Here is a 12,061-nt window from a genome sequence, read left to right on the forward strand (position 1 = left end):
GAAATTTGAAGCTTCCAGGGGGGAAATAATTACACTACCTACTAACCAAAACAAGCGGAAAATGTCCTCATAGTACGTGCGGCAATTTGTTGTTAGCCATTCAATTGTGATATGATCATATCAGTTCTCACAGACATAATATTCAAGGGGAGAATTGGAGTGTCATGCCCATTTCTGAGGCAGGCGAGTGGGCATGAGGGCTGGGCGGGGCATGAAGGGGGAAATCTGGATGGTTGAACTGGGTGCAGAGGGGAAATGACAGAAAAAAGGTTGGGAACCACTGATCTAAGGTAAATACAGACTACATTTCAAAATACAGTATTTCAGATTTACAATAGTGTCAAACTATGCTTTTGAGGAAAGAATCACTTCATATGTTCATACAGTATTCTTAAAGAACCTCTTTAAAAAAACTTTTAAAATTAAAGTTTAGTTTTATTCATGGTTGTAAACATATGGTACTATTTATCTTTAAAAATACTGCGCAAAATATTCCAATATCTATATTCCTAATAATTCCTCTCAGTCACTTTATTTCTATGGGTTACAACCCAATACAAAAATTTTAAAACAAGACCATTTTGCAACGCTTATACTGTATTGTCAATGACATGACTTTAAAATTTGCTAAGATCAAAATTATAAAACCAGCAGCATAAGGAAACAGGAGTCACCTACTACATCCATTTACGGAATTTAAATATACACAATATTTATAGAATTGTAGGATGAGTTCACACTGCATTTGAGTAGGTCCGACATGGACAGTTCTCTAGCATACAAGGAGATACATACAATCTTTGTAACTAACATTAAATAGGGAGATATAATTTCTCAACGAGTATCACCGGGAGATACAGTCACTGTAACTAACTCTAATCTCGTGCAAAACTAATTGATTTACATCTCCAGAAACATTTCCGCTTAGAATCTATTAAACACAATTGATGTCAAATGAAATCAAATTCTAAATAAATCTGCATTCTATTTAAACTTAATCACACCGTAAAGAAATAATACTTTTCTTTGAGGTAATAATTATAAGGAAGTCATTGAGGTAATAATTATAAGGTAGGCATTGAGGTAATAATTATATGGTAGTCAGCCCTTAACATTTGCAAGTTTGTTATTAGCACATTAGATTATTCTTAGGAAGGCCTTAGAATCCCATAAAAGGGATTTTGACGAAGGAAAAATCTTTCTGGGCGAGCAACCAGTGTCACCCAGTGAAATGCTCCTTAAAGCACCATTTCAAAGGTATAAATACTGCTAAATATACCAGAGAAAAAAGTTGCATGGAATGCTAGGAATATATCCTGCTCGCTCACCCCTAAAGGGTGTCGGTATTAAAACTGGGGCGAATGATACCACTATCAGAGATCCCTTTCCAATTAGATTTCTCCATCCTCAAAATCCCCCGTTACTACGAGGTGTCGTTCACTACAGCTACTGCCCCCCCCCCCCCAATTTCACCAGTACCTAACCTTCTCCCATCATTCCTTGTTAGCACCCGTGAACGTTCGGACGTGTTTTTCGTAGCTCTGCGTTATTTTCCACTTTGAAGATGTAATGTTTTAGGGTATTTATTCACAATCCTTGACGGAAAAGAGAAATAACCAATACAGAAGGTCCTCAACCTACAAACACAAATCCAACTGAAAATAACAAGAGATAAGATAAAGAAATACTTTAATAAAACAATATTATATCATTTAACCCTTTTACCCCAAATGGACGTACTGGTACGTTTCACAAAACTCATCCCTATACCCCTATGGACGTACTGGTACGTTTCACAAAAACTCATCCCTATATCCCCATGGACGTACTGGTACGTTTCACAAAACTCATACCTATATCCCCATGGACGTACTGGTACGTTTCACAAAACTCATCCCTATAGCCCCATGGATGTACTGGTACGTTTCACAAAACTCATCCCTATACCACCATGGACGTACTGGTACGTTTCACAAAACTCATCCCTATATCCCCATGGACGTACTGGTACGTTTCACAAAACTCATCCCTATAGCCCCATGGACGTACTGGTACGTTTCACAACTCATCCCTATACCCCCCATGGACGTACTGGTACGTTTCACAAAACTCATCCCTATACCCCCATGGATGTACTGGTACGTTTCACAAAACTCATCCCTATATCCCCATGGACGTACTGGTACGTTTCACAACTCATCCCTATACCCCCTTGGACGTACTGGTACGTTTCACAAAACTCATCCCTATACCCCCGTGGATGTACTGGTACGTTTCACAAAACTCATCCCTGTAGCCCAATGGACGTACTGGTACGTTTCACAAAACTCATCCCTATACCCCATGGACGTACTGGTACGTTTCACAAAACTCATCCCTATACCCCATGGATGTACTGGTACGTTTCACAAAACTCATCCCTATACCCCCATGGACGTACTGGTACGTTTCACAAAACTCATCCCTATACCCCATGGACGTACTGGTACGTTTCACAAAACTCATCCCTATACCCCATGGATGTACTGGTACGTTTCACAAAACTCATCCCTATGCCCCCATGGACGTACTGGTACGTTTCACAAAACTCATCCCTATACCCCATGGATGTACTGGTACGTTTCACAAAACTCATCCCTATGCCCCCATGGACGTACTGGTACGTTTCACAAAACTCATCCCTATGCCCCCATGGACGTACTGGTACGTTTCACAAAACTCATCCCTATACCCCATGGACGTACTGGTACGTTTCACAAAACTCATCCCTATACCCCATGGACGTACTGGTACGTTTCACAAAACTCATCCCTATACCCCCATGGACGTACTGGTACGTTTCACAAAACTCATCCCTATACCCCATGGATGTACTGGTACGTTTCACAAAACTCATCCCTATGCCCCCATGGACGTACTGGTACGTTTCACAAAACTCATCCCTATGCCCCCATGGACGTACTGGTACGTTTCACAAAACTCATCCCTATGCCCCCATGGACGTACTGGTACGTTTCACAAAACTCATCCCTATGCCCCCATGGACGTACTGGTACGTTTCACAAAACTCATCCCTATGCCCCCATGGACGTACTGGTACGTTTCACAAAACTCATCCCTATAACCCCATGGATGTACTGGTACGTTTCACAAAACTCATCCCTATAGCCCCATGGACGTTTCACAAAACTCATCCCTGTACCCCCATGGACGTACTGGTACGTTTCACAAAACTCATCCCTGTACCCCCATGGACGTACGGGTACGTTTCACAAAACTCATCCCTGTACCCCCATGGACGTACTGGTACGTTTCACAAAACTCATCCCTATACCCCCATGGACGTACTGGTACGTTTCACAAAACTCATCCCTATACCCCCATGGACATACTGGTAAGTTTCACAAAACTCATCCCTATAGCCCCATGGACATACTGGTACGTTTCACAAAACTCATCCCTATAGCCCCATGGACGTACTGGTACGTTTCACAATACTCATCCCTATACCCCCATGGACGTACTGGTACGTTTCACAAAACTCATCCCTATAGCCCCATGGACGTACTGGTACGTTTCACAAAACTCATCCCTATAGCCCCATGGACGTGCTGGTACGTTTCACAAAACTCATCCCTATAGTCCCATAGACGTACTGGTACGTTTCACAAAACTCATCCCTGTACCCCCATGGACGTACTGGTACGTTTCACAAAACTCATCCCTGTACCCCCGTGGACGTACTGGTACGTTCCACAAAACTCATCCCTGTACCCCCATGGACGTACTGGTACGTTTCACAAAACTCATCCCTATACCCCCGTGGATGTACTGGTACGTTTCACAAAACTCATCCCTATACCCCCATGGACGTACTGGTACGTTTCACAAAACTCATCCCTATACCCCCGTGGATGTACTGGTACGTTTCACAAAACTCATCCCTATACCCCCATGGATGTACTGGTACGTTTCACAAAACTCATCCCTATAGCCCCATGGACGTACTGGTATGGTACGTTTCACAAAGCTCATCCCTATACCCCCATGGACGTACTGGTACGTTTCACAAAACTCATCCCTATAGCCCCATGGACGTACTGGTACGTTTCACAAAACTCATCCCTATACTCCCATGGACGTACTGGTACGTTTCACAAAACTCATCCCTATACCCCATGGATGTACTGGTACGTTTCACAAAACTCATCCCTGTACCCCCATGGACGTACTGGTACGTTTCACAAAACTCATCCCTATACCCCCGTGGATGTACTGGTACGTTTCACAAAACTCATCCCTATACCCCCATGGACGTACTGGTACGTTTCACAAAACTCATCCCTATACCCCCGTGGATGTACTGGTACGTTTCACAAAACTCATCCCTGTACCCCCATGGATGTACTGGTACGTTTCACAAAACTCATCCCTATAGCCCCATGGACGTACCGGTATGGTACGTTTCACAAAGCTCATCCCTATACCCCCATGGACGTACTGGTACGTTTCACAAAACTCATCCCTATAGCCCCATGGACGTACTGGTACGTTTCACAAAACTCATCCCTATACTCCCATGGACATACTGGTACGTTTCACAAAACTCATCCCTATACCCCACGGATGTACTGGTACGTTTCACAAAACTCATCCCTGTACCCCCATGGACGTACTGGTACGTTTCACAAAACTCATCTCTATACCCCCGTGGATGTACTGGTACGTTTCACAAAACTCATCCCTATAGCCCCATGGACGTACTGGTATGGTACGTTTCACAAAACTCATCCCTATATCCCCATGGACGTACTGGTACGTTTCACAACTCATCCCTATACCCCCTTGGACGTACTGGTACGTTTCACAAAACTCATCACTATACCCCCGTGGATGTACTAGTACGTTTCACAAAACTCATCCCTGTAGCCCCATGGACGTACTGGTACGTTTCACAAAACTCATCCCTATACCCCATGGATGTACTGGTACGTTTCACAAAACTCATCCCTGTACCCCCATGGACGTACTGGTACGTTTCACAAAACTCATCCCTATACCCCCATGGACGTACTGGTACGTTTCACAAAACTCATCCCTATACCCCCATGGACGTACTGGTACGTTCCACAAAACTCATCCCTGTACCCCCATGGACGTACTGGTACGTTTCACAAAACTCATCCTATACCCCATGGACGTACTGGTACGTTTCACAAAACTCATCCCTATAGCTCCATGGACATACTGGTACGTTTCACAAAACTCATCCCTATACCCCCATGGACGTACTGGTACGTTTCACAAAACTCATCCCTATGCCCCCATGGACGTACTGGTACGTTCCACAAAACTCATCCCTGTACCCCCATGGATGTACTGGTACGTTTCACAAAACTCATCCCTATGCCCCCATGGACGTACTGGTACGTTTCACAAAACTCATCCCTATACCCCCGTGGATGTACTGGTACGTTTCACAAAACTCATCCCTATAGCCCCATGGACGTACTGGTATGGTACGTTTCACAAAACTCATCCCTATAGCCCCATGGACGTACTGGTATGGTACGTTTCACAAAACTCATCCCTATATCCCCATGGACGTACTGGTACGTTTCACAAGTCATCCCTATACCCCCTTGGACGTACTGGTACGTTTCACAAAACTCATCCCTATACCCCCCGTGGATGTACTGGTACGTTTCACAAAACTCATCCCTGTAGCCCCATGGACGTACTGGTACGTTTCACAAAACTCATCGCTATACCCCATGGATGTACTGGTACGTTTCACAAAACTCATCCCTATACCCCATGGATGTACTGGTACGTTTCACAAAACTCATCCCTATACCCCCATGCACGTACTGATACGTTTCACAAAACTCATCCCTATACCCCATGGATGTACTGGTATGTTTCACAAAACTCATCCCTATGCCCCCATGGACGTACTGGTACGTTTCACAAAACTCATCCCTATACCCCATGGATGTACTGGTACGTTTCACAAAACTCATCCCTATGCCCCCATGGACGTACTGGTACGTTTCACAAAACTCATCCCTATACCCCATGGATGTACTGGTACGTTTCACAAAACTCATCCCTATGCCCCCATGGACGTACTGGTACGTTTCACAAAACTCATCCCTATACCCCATGGATGTACTGGTACGTTTCACAAAACTCATCCCTATGCCCCCATGGACGTACTGGTACGTTTCACAAAACTCATCCCTATAGCCCCATAGACGTACTGGTACGTTTCACAAAACTCATCCCTATACCCCCATGGACGTACTGGTACGTTTCACAATACTCATCCCTATACCCCCATGGACTACTGGTACGTTTCACAAAACTCATCCCTGTACCCCAATGGACGTACTGGTACGTTTCACAAAACTCATCCCTGTACCCCCATGGACGTACTGATAAGTTTCACAAAACTCATCCCTTTACCCCCATGGACGTACTGGTACGTTTCACAAAACTCATCCCTATACCCCCATGGACATACTGGTACGTTTCATAAAACTCATCCCTATAGCCCCATGGACATACTGGTACGTTTCACAAAACTCATCCCTATACCCCCATGGACGTACTGGTACGTTTCACAATACTCATCCCTATACCCCCATGGACGTACTGGTACGTTTCACAAAACTTATCCCTATAGCCCCATGGACGTACTGGTACGTTTCACAAAACTCATCCCTATAGCCCCATGGACGTGCTGGTACGTTTCACAAAACTCATCCCTATAGTCCCATGGACGTACTGGTACGTTTCACAAAACTCATCCCTGTACCCCCATGGACGTACTGGTACGTTTCACAAAACTCATCCCTGTACCCCCGTGGACGTACTGGTACGTTCCACAAAACTCATCCCTGTACCCCCTTGGACGTACTGGTACGTCCTTGCAAAAAACGGCCATTTGCAATTTTTTTTTTTTGCATTTTTTTGATAATTTTATGAGAAACTTCAGGCATTTTCCAGAGGAATGAGACCAACCTGACCTCTCTATGACGAAAATTAAGGCTGTTAGAGCAATTTACAAAATTTATATTTCAAAATGAGCTTGGAAAAAAAATAATGCCTGGGGGTTAAGGGTTGGAAAGTTCCAAATAGCCCGGGGGTAAAAGGGTTAATACAAGCAAAACAACATTTGTAATAACCTGATATCTATTTTGTATGAAACCCTACTATTTGTTGACTTTAGTAGCTGAAAATCATAGGCATAGGACTCAGGTTAGGCCTACAATAGGCCATAATGAAACAAAATGACACACAACTTCTTGGTACCTATTAAGCTTTTAATTTGAGGACTTTCTGTATGGTATTACACAGCGGCTTGAATATTCATTTAGGTAACAGTATCAGTCTTTCTGTATAGTATTACACAGCAGCTTGAATATTCATTTAGGTAACAGTATCAGTCTTTAAATTTCTCTCCGCTGTTATACAACGGAATATGTTGTACTGCATTTGACCTTATATAACTCTATGCATTTATGTTTTGTCAGTTTACTCCTAAATAATAAATAAGTGAATTCACTTTAACTGAAAAGACACAAAAGCATCTTGTTATACAAGATCAAATACTTTAGAGGATAGTCAGTTATATGCTAGGGAAGAGTTAGACTAATAATGTTATGTATGTGAATTTTCAAGCTTGTGAAATAATGTTTTTTGTTGTTTGTATTAGGCATTGTTCTGTATTTGGTTTTAACTGAATGCTTTCCAGTATTTGGTGTTACATAACTATAAATATGACAAATTCGAAGATAATTTGTATTTTTCCTAACCATACAAACCTTAGCTATTTACAAAGGGTATTACTTTTAGCGTAGCTGAAATGGCGAGCCATTAGAATTTAACGAGGGTGTATTACCCCCGCGCTAGTTAGCGGGGGGGTAGGGGAGTGGTAGCTAGCTACCCCTCCTCCCCCTCACACACAGGTGAATACTCACTTTCACTTAGAGGTAGGACTTGTCTTGGGGGACAGGGCTGGCGGGCAAATATGTGTAAATAGCTAAGGTTTGTATGGTTAGGAAAAATACAAATTATCTTCGAATTTGTCATTTGTTCCGTAACCGAAATACAAACCACGCTATTTACAAAGGGTGACTTATCCCTTAGGAAGGGTGGAAAGTCCCCAGCCATACTGGCTTTGGCTTTACCCGGGGACTCAGAATCCGAGTGAGTCGCACTCGAGAAAAGGAGTCCCTGCACCTCACAAGTTCCTTGCACCGCAAGGAACCATGTGGCCTACGTAAGCTTGTGTGTGAAGGAAGAAGTGTGACCCGTCTTAGGCAGTTGACCTGGAGTTCCAGAAGGAACTCTGGGTTAAGACGTTCCCAATACCACCTCGTCAGGGTATGGGGGACGCGACAGTATTGACTCAATACTCGGAACACAAGGAAGCATGGTTTACCTGCAGAGGTTCGAGGTCAGCTATGCAGAGGCCAGGATGCTGCTTCCCCGTAGAGGGGATGATGAAGAAAGAAGTAAGGGCCAGACATACTTCTTTCGTTCATGCAGACTAAAACCTGATAACAATGCCCTCAACCTTCTGCTACCTGTCCAAAAAGGAGCCTGAGGTTAGACCAGCTGTTGTGTAGCCACCACAGAGCGATAGAAAACGTATCGAGACTCCTGTGGGTCACGCCCTGCAGGAAGCGGGCTGCGAAGGTCATCAGACGCTTCCAGACTCCAGCTTGTAGCACCTGCGTCACAGAGTAGTATTACTCGAAGGCGAGGGACGTTGCGATGTATCCAACATCGTGCTGTAGGGCGACGTGACGGGGGAGGGTCTGAAGACAGGTCGAGATGAATGTCCTTGAGTCCGGGCTGAAGAGGTATACTGGTGACTCTCCCCCCATGTCCTCCTTGTGTTCCCAAATCGGCTGCAACTGAGGCCAAACTGCAGCTGTTCCCAGCGCTAACCTCTCGATTCCTGTACTGGCAAGAAAGAGAAGGTCTTGGGACATCAGACACAGAATGGAGACTCAAAATCTTGAATGAATCGGACCGAAGGGTCGGGACCTTCAGATTCTGAGTCTAGCCAACAACTCAGGAGCGAGCCTGAATGTTGCCTTCCCCTCTTCCTTAGAAAGGGGGGGAGTAGTAAGAGACCAAGAAGATTGCTCACACACTGGCCGTGGCCAGAGTGAGCAGAAGACCCAGGGCGGAATACAATCCGAGGCCTGTCGTAAAAGGGTCTTGAGAAGATCTCTTAAAGGACTAAAAGTCCGAGCCATGCTCCAAGTTGGAGGTCTTCCTCCGACTAGGGCAGGGACGATCGTAGCTTCGCATGAGCGAGGATAGATCCAGCGGGCAGGAAAAAGTTATTCCTTTAAGCCTGAAGGTCAGGGAAAGGCTGAGCGACAGGCTTCATTGCCAAGAGCGGAAAGGAGTTTCCTCCCGCCGAAAGGCAATAAGACCGTTATTGCTGGAGAAGAGGCCTCACGGGAAGAAGTATATCTCCCACGGCACCAACCACCTTAGACTCTTCACTTTGCCTGGGAGACCCCTGTGGATGACTATCGCAGATGACGCGACCTCCGTACCGCGACTGTAGCGGGTTGTCTCTTCTAGAGGAGGAAGCGTAGTGTCTCCAGGCATGAAGCCGAAGCGACGCCCCGGTTCGGGAGAGATGTCGCAGTGTGGTTGCTTGAGTAGTCTGCGCCGTGGGAGAAGCTCTCCCGGGAGTTCCGTCAGGGGAAGCAGAGGGTCCAGAAACCGTTCTGCACATAGTCCCAGTGGAGCTCTCCCATTGAAAGGTTGACAGACAACCTGGTTTTGTTGAGACCCATTGTCCGCAGACAAAAAGGAGGGAAGACGCAGGCGTCGAAGTTGTCCCACCATCACCGGAATGCATCTTGCCAGAGTCTCGGGGTCTGAGACTGGGGGGAAAACTAGCGGAAGCTTGAGGTTCCAAGCTGTCGCGATCAGGTCCCCCAGACCAGCACTTGCTGGTTACCCAAGGTCAAAGACCCCTAGGTACACTCTCTCTATGAGGCTCTGCTCGGATAGTCTGAGAGAAACATTCCCCTGCCTGGAATGAGAGAGCCGATGGTGGAATTGAGAGAATCTCAATCATCCCGATATCTCTACTGCAAGATGTGAAGGTGTGAAAATGCGTCCCCTGCTGGTTAGCATGAAGTCGACACGCAACGGGGCGACTTGGCAGGAGCGGTAGGATCTGAAGAGGGGCCAGACTAAGGCCCTTAAGCCTGCCTGAATGATGGAGAGGTATCCTTCAGGTCTTGACCATAGGCCTGGACCGGAACATGCCCCCCCCCCCTTTCCTTTGACGAGTCCGAGAACCGCATCAAGAATGTGGGGAAAGGACGAGAATATCCACTACCATCAAGAGGCTCCATAGGTCAACACCCATTGCAGGTTTAATAGTTCCGCTGGTCCCATAGGGCCAGGGAGTCCGGTTAAACATTGCCTGAAGCCACCGGAACTTGGATCGCCCCACATGGAACTTATCCTGAGGCGACCGTTCGGACTATAAACGGGTCAACGAGGAAAGAAGAACTAGGAAACGTTCCAAGGTAGGGCTGAAAAACTCTGCTTGACTGAGAACAGGTACTGCGACTCTCCTCAGTCTTGCCACGGTGAACCGAAAGGAAGGCTCGGAGGATGTGGTAACAGAATCTGGCGTCCCCAGGTGGTCACCCATCCAAGTACCGACGTTGCTTAACCTCGCTGGACGGACGAGAAGCGGGGTTTCCAACGTGGTAAGGCGGTTGACTCAATATCATGGCCAGATACTCCAGATGTTGAGGCAGAGGAAGAGAAGGCTCCAAGCAAAATACCATGAGCCCACACTCATGGTCAGCATTCGGAAGCTTTTCCCGGCGCTGAATCAGGTCGAAACCCGAGCCTACCGGAGTTGACCAGCCCTCCAAACAGCAGAGGAGGCGGAAGTCTGCACCTGAGCGGCCAAGAGGAAGGCAGGGAGAGTTCTCTGGGGAAACAAACCTGCTATGCCACGGCGGGATAGCCACACTGCATCATAAGCAGGAATACTTGCAGTTTAGGCTGAATTCGACGAGCACCCTGGAAGATGGATGGAATGGAAACTGAAAGTACCCGTCCTTCCGATCCAGGGTTAAAGGAGTCCTGTCGCCTCGTTACCAGTCTGATCGATTCTGCTGGTCTACGCTGGCCGAAGTTTGTTCGACAAACTTGATCAGGGCTGAGAGGTCGACTATGGACGTCCCCTCTCAGATCCTTCCTTACAAGAAAGGATCGACTGAGGGGGCCGGGGGTGAAGCCGTCGATGATCCTAAGGAAGACCTTCGCCTAAGGTATGGATCATTCTGCCCAACCGGGCAACTCTGCTGATGCTATGGCATAGAGGTTCAGAGACACTGAATTCGCTGACAGAGACGGCAGGCGCGATATCCTTGGCTACTCACAGAGATTGTGCGGGAATGGGCATCGGGAAGCTGTCATTCGGATGAGTAACCTTAAGCATCCTCCCAGCGAAAAAACCTGCAATCCTAGAGTTCGTGAACTCCTTTTAGGACTATGCCCCCCCGGGGGAGTCTCCCGTGCCATCTGTTCCTGACAGGAGGAAACTGCAATTGGACACCTTGTCCCAGTTGTCGTAGCCGATAACTTAGGCCGACGTGGTTGAAAGAAAAGGGAGCTGGAGCCCTGCAGAGTCTGGAAGAAAGCGCCTTGGAGGAGTGAAACCGGAAGTCGATTTACTCCGCACAGCAGATGTTTAAGTCTCTGTCCTTGGGCAAAGACAAAACTCTTCTCAAGGATGGAAGGGTGTCTGAGGTCGTTGACCTCCACAGATGAGACACCCGAAGGAAGCCTTCAGTCAGTGCGTCCAGATGGTACAACATCGAGCTTGTCCGCAAGTAGATACTTAACGACGAAAGGCCAAGGTGCCTGAGCTCGAGAGGAGGAAAGTACCCTTGATCTTCCTGTAGCTTCCTTGAACCAAACCTCGGGCCGTAACCGAGGAGGGAAAGAACCTGGTAAGCTCCCAGAGGAAGAGGTAAGCAGTCACCCCTTGTCC

Source organism: Palaemon carinicauda, unplaced genomic scaffold (genome assembly GCF_036898095.1).
Source record: "Palaemon carinicauda isolate YSFRI2023 unplaced genomic scaffold, ASM3689809v2 scaffold201, whole genome shotgun sequence".
Lineage (NCBI taxonomy): Eukaryota > Metazoa > Arthropoda > Malacostraca > Decapoda > Palaemonidae > Palaemon > Palaemon carinicauda.